The sequence below is a fragment of the Aegilops tauschii genome, chromosome 6, assembly GCF_002575655.3.
Source record: "Aegilops tauschii subsp. strangulata cultivar AL8/78 chromosome 6, Aet v6.0, whole genome shotgun sequence".
NCBI classification, from domain to species: domain Eukaryota; kingdom Viridiplantae; phylum Streptophyta; class Magnoliopsida; order Poales; family Poaceae; genus Aegilops; species Aegilops tauschii.
The window spans coordinates 105,265,318-105,275,585 of NC_053040.3; the positions used below are offsets into that span (position 1 = coordinate 105,265,318).

Consider the following 10,268-nt stretch of genomic DNA (forward strand, 5'->3'; position numbering starts at 1 on the left):
GCGGCGTCAAGCACGGGCACGTGCCCAGGGTGCCCAGACGGTAAAATCGCCCCTAATGCGCAGTCGAGCGCAGCACGAGGTCGGCCATGCCCACGCACCATGGGGTGCCGCCCGGAGCGGCGGGCGTAGAGAAGCACGGAGGAGAGAGGAGGTAGAGGTGCAGAGCCGACGACGAAGGGTCTTGTCGCTGGCGGCGATTTCGGCAGACGACTGAGCGCATCTGGCTGGAACGAACGAGTCATATGGATTTCTCTCTATCACCTCTTCTGTAAAAAAATAAGTGGGGCCCACCTGTCACACATCCAACCTGATGGCCAAAGCTAACGGAATGGCGAGTGATAGGCGCCGGTGCGCCAGCCGAAATTTGGGCCGGGTGCACGGGCAGCGTTCGATCAAACAACGCCTAGCCACACGATTCTGTCCCCTTTCTTCATCAGATGTGTTCTTTCTTTTAGAAAAAAAAAGCTTGCATCACGCCGCCATGGACTGGTGACGCGCCCAGCCTCGAAGCACCACGCGTCGCGTCTCGCCTGTCGCTACCCTCACCGCCGGTCGCCGTCGTCCCTGTAGGTCACCGTCGCTGCCGCCGCCTCTTGCGTTCTCGCCGGCAATATGCTCTAGAGGCAATAATAAAGTTATTATTTATTTCCTTATATCATGATAAATGTTTATTATTCATGCTAGAATTGTATTAACCGGAAACATAATACATGTGTGAATACATAGACAAACAGAGTGTCACTAGTATGCCTCTACTTGACTAGCTCGTTAATCAAAGATGGTTATGTTTCCTAGCCATAAACATAAGTTGTCATTTGATTAACGAGATCACCTCATTAGGAGAATGACGTGATTGACTTGACCCATTCCGTTAGCTTAGCACCCAATCGTTTAGTATGTTGCTATTGATTTCTTCATGACTTATACATGTTCCTCTGAGTATGAGATTATGCAACTCCCGTTTACCGGAGGAACACTTTGTGTGCTACCAAACGTCACAACGTAAATGGGTGATTATAAAGGTGCTCTACAGGTGTCTCCAAAGGTACTTGTTGGGTTGGCGTATTTCGAGATTAGGATTTGTCACTCCGATTGTCGGAGAGGTATCTCTGGGCCCACTCGGTAATGCACATCACTATAAGCCTTGCAAGCATTGTGACTAATGAGTTAGTTGCGGGATGATGTGTTACGGAACGAGTAAAGAGACTTGCCGGTAACGAGATTGAACTAGGTATCGAGATACCGACGATCGAATCTCGGGCAAGTAACATACCGATGACAAAGGGAACAACGTATGTTGTTATGCGGTCTGACCGATAAAGATCTTCGTAGAATATGTGGGAGCCAATATGGGCATCCAGGTCCCGCTATTGGTTATTGATCGGAGACGTGTCTCGGTCATGTCTACATAGTTCTCGAACCCGTAGGGTCCGCACGCTTAAAGTTACGATGACAGTTCTATTATGAGTTTATGTATGTTGATGTACCGAAGGAGTTCGGAGTCCCGGATGAGATCGGGGACATGACGAGGAGTCTCGAAATGGTCGAGACGTAAAGATCGATATATTGGACGACTATATTCGGACTTCGGAAAGGTTTTGAGTGATTCGGGTATTTTTCGGAGTACCGGAGAGTTACGGGAATACGTATTGGGCCTTATTGGGCCATACGGGAAAGAAGGAAAAGGGCCTCAAGGGTCGCCGCACCCCTCCCCTTGGTCTGGTCCGAATGCGCCCCCTTCCTTCCTTCTCTTTTTCCCTTCCTCTTTTCCTATTCCATATGGAAGGTGGAATCCTACTAGGACTAGGGAGTCCTAGTAGGACTCCACACTTGGTGCGCCCCCTCCTAGGGCCGGCCTCCTCCTCCCTTGCTCCTTTATATACGGGGGCAGGGGGCACCCCATGGACACAACAATTGATCCTTGAGATCTCTTAGCCGTGTGCGGTGCCCCCCTCCACCATATTACACCTCGATAATACCGTTGCGGAGCTTAGGCGAAGCCCTGCGCCGGTGGAACATCATCATCGTCACCACGCCGTCGTGCTGACGAAACTCTCCCTTAACACTCGGCTGGATCGGAGTTCGAGGGACGTCATCGAGCTGAACGTGTGTAGAACTCGGAGGTGTCGTGCGTTCGGTACTTGATCGGTCGGATCGTGAAGACGTACGACTACATCAACCGCGTTGTGATAACGCTTCCGCTGTCGGTCTACGAGGGTACGTGGACAACACTCTCCCCTCTCGTTGCTATGCATCACCATGATCTTGCGTGTGCGTAGGAAATTTTTTGAAATTACTACATACCCCAACAGTAGCGTGCGGCCGCGATTGCAGCTCCCCGCGGCGATGGTCGTAGCTCCGGTGTGACGGCCACAGCTTCGGTGGTGCCGGTCGCAGCACGCCGACAACGAGCTCGCAGAAAAATAGTACTCACCCTCAAGTTGCCGTGGTAGCAGCAAAAAAATGCCGGTAGTAGGAAAAAAAGAGTATGGTTCCAGCAAAAATAGCTCGCCGGTGCCGCCACCCCGTCGCCATCGTAACAAAACACTCGCCAGGTTGTAACTTTTCTAGTAGCTGGTTGTAGCAAAAACACTAGCCATCATCACCAAATGAAGAAATCGATGTAGCAAAACATGTAGCAAGTTCCAGCAAAACATAAAGCTAGTTCCAGCAAAAAAAACACATCGGCGATGCGAGGCGCCTGGTTCCAGCAAAAATCACAGGAAGAAAAATCCAAAAAGAAGTAGATGTAGCAAAAAAGGTAGCAAGTTCCAGCAAAAAATAAAGCTGGTTCCAGCAAAAAACCGTCTGCAGTGAGAGGGCACGTCCGGTTCCAGCACCGCCAGACGCCTCCAAACACGTCGGTTGCAACTCCGCCGGCGAGGATTGCAGCAAAAACCACCCCATCGGCGGCAGCAACGGTGAGTGCTCGATTTTGCATCGACGCGAACTCCTGTAAAGGACGGAGTGTGTGGGAGTGGTGGTGGTGCGTCTTGGTGTGTTGTGCGCAGTAACAGAGAAGAAAGGAAAGGAGGGGAAAGAAATCCAGGGGAAGAAGATGATGGGGAGTGGCCAGAAAATTTTTCAGAGACGAAGAGATAAGGTGGGCCTGCCAGGGCACGTGGCCAGCTATCCCCGCGTTCGATGTGCGTCTTTTTTTTCCTGAGGTTTGCGAACGATGTGCGTCTGTGATGCAGGGATGCAGGGATCGCTACCCGATCAGACGTCTCGTGCTGGACCGGCCGACGAAGTTTCGGCCGGTGCACGAAACGTTTCCCTAACGGAATTGACTTTTATGCAACGTCCTTGTTTACATGTGGGTCACAACTGTCATAAATATGATTAAATTTTAATCAGACAACATTAGTATGTTTCAAAACAACGAATCACATAAGTGATAGGTTTTACTTTCAAAAATACGGTAGTTTTTTTTTCAAATCCTAAACAAAATTGTGGCAGTTTTATACTATTTACACTCCCAACCTACATATATACGCCTCTCACCTCAGCACGCCATAGCGCACAAAAACACAAGAGAGCTGCTATACGTACGATCAAATTCTATAGGATCTGTGTACGACAAGACTCATCTGGTGTGGTGGGCCAAGACCTCAGAAAACGGGCTTGTCTCTTCTCGTACAAATCGTATCCAGTTGATCGTACGATGAGGCAGTTTCGAAAACACAATGGTTGCCAAGCCTCCTCCCCATCTTCCGCCCGTTCTAGAGACATGCAAATTAGACTGGGGACAACATGACTGCGCCGACACGCGCATTTGAAAACAAAATAAAATAGAAAACAAAATGTTAATCATATTTTTTATGAGAGAAATTTTCAATCTATTCATCAATCATGGCGGTACTGAGAACACTAGAGGTAATAAAAATTACAACCAGGTTCACATTAGACGCATGCAATCTGATAGTCTCAAATTTTATAACCAATCAGCAAACATCAAACGTGCCAGTCTAGACAAGCCCACATGCATCATACACGGATTTGGAAAATAAAATGAGCCACTTTCAACGCACATGGCAATGCTTTTCAAGTTTGCGAGTAAAGGAAGAGGAACAAGCATAAACGAAGCTGCCCTTTTAGGGAGGGTCGTTGCATGTGTTCTTTATGTGTCCTACCAAACCGCATTGTGAGCAGCAGGGCGACTTCCTTGGTGCTTTTTGGGCATCACCCCTTTGTGGATAGGTCAGTGCTCTTGTGACCTAACCCCTGTATACAGAACCAAAACCTAGTTCTCTTAGCAGGGTTGTTCATACGTCACTTTATCTCGGCTGGTTGTAGGGGTCGTTTCTTCGACGACGCCCCCAGAATAGCTGATCCTTGTGAAACACTATGGCAAGAGTTTGCTGGACCAAAATGTTGCTTATGAGTTAGGGATGTCAACCAGGTCCCGTTTAATCCCGTTTAAAGCCCACTTATCATATGATAGTTTAAAAAGGTTTTTTGTTTGTTTGAGAAAAATGAACTATCAAGCTAGTAAAAACTAACTAAACGGGATTGTGGACGCCATTCATTTGCCACTTACATCCCTACTTATGACCGATATTAGACCCAACCGAATGGGAGCTCCTATATGCTGCTCGTTGCGGCAGCTAGCACTCCTTCGCACAGGGCGCCCCCCTCAACTGGGCCGGTCCATTAGTAGTTCGCACAAAAAATTTGAAAAATAAGAGAGCGTGCAAGGGGATTAAACACGGGACCTGCAGCTTTCGAGCAAACGTGGCTAGCCACCTGAGCTAATTACTGTTGTTGGTTAATAGGCAGTATGGAGCTTTAAGAACTATCAACAGCATCGAGCTGAGACATTTTTTAAACGGCAAAACACAATTTTGTTATAAAAAAGTGATTTTCTTTTAAAGATGAACCTTTTCAAAACTATGAACAATTTTTTAAAACACAAATAGTTTTTGAAGCACAGTTTTTTTAAAACATTCAAATATTTTTTAAGGCGTGAAAATTTGAGTCACTGAACAATTCTAAAACAACGGAACATTTTCCGAGACACCACAGAAAAATTGAAAGTAGAACTTTTTTTGGATCTATGAACAAAATATGAATACAGGAACATTTCTGAAAAGTTGAAAGCGCAAACATTTTTTGAAACTCCCGAATAAGATTTCAAAATGCGAACAATTTTTGGAAAGACGAAACAAATTAAATATGTGATATTTTTAAAACAGGAATACTTTTTGAAACAATTGAATAAAACTAGAAAACAAAAATATTTTTTGAAAATGCAAACATTTTCTGAATATGTGAACATTTTTAACACAATTTTTCTTGAAACTCCCAATCAAAAATTGAAAACGCGAACAAAATTTTGAAAACATCATTTTTTTTTAATATGTTATCATTTTTTAAAAGGGAAAACATATTCTTTATGAACAATTGTGTTCAAAACATGAACATTATTTCAAAATCACATTTTTTGTAAAAACAAATCTGAACAAATTTTGGAAAAGAAAATTAAACTTGAAGAAAAACGAAAAAATAACAAAGAAAAAAAAGGAAAGAAACAGAAAAAATATAAGGGAAAATGAAAAATCCGGTTGAGGAACCTTATAGAAGGTTCTCAAAACCAGCAAAGAAACCGGCTGGGAACCGATACTGGAACGTGAAAGTTGTATGTATACTACAGATGGTCGGCCCAAATCGCTCTCTCGACTCGCTCATATATATGTTTCGTCAACAATTTGACGAAAAATGCGTCAAATAGGCTTTTCCAACAAAATCTACTGCCAACTCTCTGTCAGCCAATCCCGTACCATACCGCACGGTGGACATTGGTTCAAGCAGTACGTTCACATCTCTCAATTTTTCCATGGCTAAAGTGTATGCTTTAACATTGCTGTCTCCTAGCTTCACAATCTTAATCCTAGGCTCAACCATATGAGAACCAGAAAATAATACGTCAAAATCAAACATTTCCCCCAAAATATATACATGTCAAGATAGTTTTGGGTTGTGGCGCTCCTAACATCTGGAGGAACTTGATAAAAAGCGATCATCACCTATTTTTGGGGGGCTATCGAACGCATTTGGTGCCCCCGCGGCCGAGTGATGCAGCCACATGGGGGAAATTCAAAGTCGCTCAGGTGACACCTCATGTCCCGATAATCCTCGGACAAAACACTGCCCATGTACAATTCAGGCACATAAGCGCATGGTACCGATGTATTTGATCTGAACAGCCAGCACAGATCACAACGCTACATTGGCTGGACCAGATAAAGGGTGTCACGTAGCTCGGCCTTCAAAACGCCTCACTCTGCACAAAGTCACTAGTCTCAGATTCTTAAATTTTCTTTCAACTTTAGGGTCTATATCTGAAACAAACATCTATTTGGAATTTGTTTTTAAAAACTAGATAAAATCTTATTCGGACTATTTCTAGTGTAGTAAGCACATATTGGTGTACTTCTATGTCAAAGCTGATTATGGCGAATCTATTTTGGCAGCACAACAAGTCCATAGATGAACAAACAAGGAATAAGCAAGCACTATTAAGAATTCAAGGACTAAACAAGGGCTAAGCGTGATATGTATTCTGAACCTCCAGACTTGCATCTACCTAGCCGGCGGTGACTAAATTAACACCAACAAGAATTCCGTGGTACATGTCGGCTGGTGCGATAGTTTCTGGTGCGTTCAACTCCTATGTTCGCTAGTACCAACAAAGATATGCAACACTTGACACCAAAAAATAAAAAATAAAATAAAAGGGGATCTACTTCTCTCTCAAGCTGCTGGCCGGATGGCTACTGTAGGGTAAACAACTTGAGGACTCGGATACATAATGTGAACATGAAAAATGTATAGCTCGAGCTCACGCAAAACACGCGCCACCATCACTGACCACACACATTTTGTAAGCAAAGCAGGAGAGGTGCTCAACGCATTTTATAATTTTGTTTTGCAATTCAATAGCATTGCCCCAGAACCCATACTATCCTACCTTCTTTATACACATAGTAATGGAAGAGGGGTGCAATTATTTCCAACAACTTTTTACGGACAGAAAGGCTTCCAGTTAATTGGCTCAAATCAATTTGATGACATCATATGTCGGTTCTTGGCTTCAGTAGAAAAATTGCATCATGGTAGAGTTCGACGGCTTTAGTTCTCGCTTGCAAATTATGAAGATGACCATCTAGTCTAGTACTATGGCACACCCGTAAGATTGCAGTCTTTTATGTTGCACATGTTGTTCGATGGACATATTTACAACACACTCTTTCGAGAGTACTTTACAACACACTCTTCACTTTGCCAACTGACAACAGCAACAACAACCACAAGAGGCCAAATTTCAGCAAAATAGAGTTTACATAACTTCTGCCTCTTTCGGTATTTTACAAAAAACTCTTAGACCACTAAACCAAATAATACCAAAATTTGGTAGACGAGTAGGCACACGACTTTTTGAGATCCCTCAAAATTTCAGCTCAGCCGGACACGGTTTACCTACCCAAAAAGTTCGTCTCTCAAAACTACTCAGTTCTGAAATTGTAGCAGGTCGAGTTGACAAAACCAATCTCCAATATGATGCTTCGCGAATGCAATCCTCAAATCCGCGAGTTCTGAAATTGAAGTAATCAAATTAAGTAATGATCTCACCAAGTTTGGGGTCAATCCAAGCACGTTGGAATCTCCAATCACAAGTTTGAACACTGTCTAGTCAGAAGCAACAAATCTGGATTGAACCTCCACTTCTTCTTCCTCTTCTCTTCTCTCAGGTTATGTTCCTCTCTTGTGTGCTCCCTTACTCTCACAATGGTAGCCACCGCCAACAGGGGTTAATTGGCTAGGGTTTTCTTCTCTACTCCCTTCACTAGGAAGCACTCACAACCATTGGATGCAAATCAGATCAACGGCTCACACGTATTAGACTTTTAGGCTGATGTTAGGATGCGAACACACCTCCATGTGGAGGTACTTAGCCCAACATTATGAATAGGCTGACTAGAGAATTGTTTGAAAATACCATGATTAGATCCAAATTTTACTTTTCTGCTTCCCATAGTAGAGGCTGAGAAAAGTTCTCTAGTGGTGCCGTAGACGCTCGCAAAAAACATTTCCCATGTGCCTCCAATTCCTATCTCATGTTAGCTGGTGGATCTCGCCTATCTAACACCTATACACAATCGATCATGTAGTAATACTTCTTCTTTAGTAGACAAGTGAGAGAGCTGCCTAAGTGTGTAGGATATAAGAGCTATGCTTTTCCAACGGTATCCATAAATCCATTGTATCCTCATGTAAATATCCAGCAAACGTCATCTACAACGGACATATGGTAGTACACCCGTGTGCAGGGGCGGACCCAGGATTGGGCTAAGCCCAGGGCCCAGGCTGCTACAGTACCGCTACAGTGTGTAATCTGCTATAGTAAACAAAGGAAGTTATCATCACGCCCCAGGCCCAGGCCCCCCTGCCTGGGTCCTGGATCCGCCACTGCCCGTGTGTACAAGACTAATTATTTAACCATCAGTTTTTTGTTTGAAAAGAAGGTTGAAACCCCAGCCTCTACATCACGTGCACACAACAAATTTTAATTAAAAGTTCATGCACGACAACAAGGCCGAATACATCAACTCACCGAGTACATGAAATTGACTACTATGACATGAATACGACTAAGTCAACCTCCTCCTCAGCAATGCCTTCAAGAATTAACTACATGCACTCGTGCCACCATCGTCGCCTATGGTCGACTTCTCGGTACAGTTCTAGCTAGCCTTAATTTTAGGGATTTTTATTTCTGTGCCCCTGGTTCTTTAGTTCTACTCATTCATCCTCACGCTCTTAACTTTTGCTCACTTTTCCCCACTCCCTTGCCCGAAAACCTCAGAACTGGTCACAGCGGACGTTGCCGTCGGGTCAATGGCTTGACCGTTAACTCTGACTAGTTGGTCCATGTAGGGCAGAGTCCATATTTTGACCGTTACGTGGTAACCAGTGGGGCCGCGAAACTGACACTCACGGTAACCTGAATCAGATCCAGTCGCTTCCGCGCCGCCCCCTCCGCCGCCGTTGTGCCGCCTCTGCCACCGTCGTGCCGCCTCCGCCGCACTCTTGCCGCCTCCGCCGCATCTACCCTCTCTCCCCATCTAGGATTAGGAAGCGATGTCGGGGGGGGCACCCCGTCCGGCCCATCGACCGTGGAGATGATTGGGTCGAATCAGAGGTTGATAATTCATGAATTCCACCTGGGTAAGCATCGTTTTCCTCTCAAATTGATTAGGTGATCCGTAAATTAGGCTGTATTTGACCACCGTTGGCGTGAATCAGCGCAATTTATCTGAAAGTTTTCGGCCTAACTGCGCCCTTTATCTTATTTCAATCGAATAGGGTTGATCATGCACTTGCTTTTCGGCTGGCGGTTAGAATGGAAACTAGCGAGCTGCGTGGAACTAAACCGTGTGTGATTTCTGGATTTTTCTATCCTAAAGTGGTAGAAACCAGCGTTTTGTTCAGAGATTTCCGTGAGGCACTCTGTTGTGAGTATGCGTGGAGCCCTGCCGATGATGTTGAACTGAGATATTTCGACAGTACCGAGCAGAGATTTCTCCCATTAACTTGTAATGAGCATCTGGGATTGCTATTTAGTTTGAATGCTGACAGCCATTTCGGTAAAATCCATATCGGTGTGCTTCAGGCACGCAAACAACGTATCCCGAAGGGTGTTCAAACATCATCTGTCTCTGCTAATAGTGAGCGTCCTGGCACTCCTTGTAGGTCGAGACCAAGTAAACCTAGTGGTTCTGAAAGCCACAACATGTCGGCTGCCGCTAATTTGGCCACGTCTCCTCTCCCTTCTGTACCTGATGTAGAAGTAGATGCAGAGCCTGACGAGGAAGTGCCTCAACATGATGATGGGGATGAGATTCTATTCCCTGAACTGGTAGATAGAGTCAGTCAACATGCAGTGGAAGATGAATATGCAGAAGAGCCTAGCAGCCATGCTAGATTTGATGACACTGATGATGAAGAGAGGGAGGAGAACACCGACCCCTTAGTTTTACAAGAATATGATGGTGAGGACATGCCAACAATTGAGGGGAACAGGGAGAATTCTGATCTTACTCCAGGAACAGTATTCGAATCGATGGTGGACTGTCGTAATGCAGTGACTACATATTGCATTCTCACTGAAAACTCTTATGAGGTTGATAGGAGTGAGCCTGGAAGATTCACTGTTCATTGCCCTTATGATAGGTGTAGGTGGAGGTTGCATGCATCCACTATGCGAA

General features: G+C 44.9%; 1 long non-coding RNA gene across 1 annotated transcript; it reads right to left on the bottom strand.

Moving 5' to 3' along the window:
- Positions 1–431: 431 nt before the first annotated feature.
- LOC141025554 (uncharacterized) lies at positions 432–3,052 on the bottom strand. Its single transcript, XR_012187294.1, has 2 exons — positions 2,305–3,052; positions 432–617 (listed from the first exon to the last, which is right to left on the bottom strand). It is a non-coding gene; the product is annotated as an uncharacterized lncRNA (long non-coding RNA).
- Between the last annotated feature and the right edge of the window lie 7,216 nt (positions 3,053–10,268).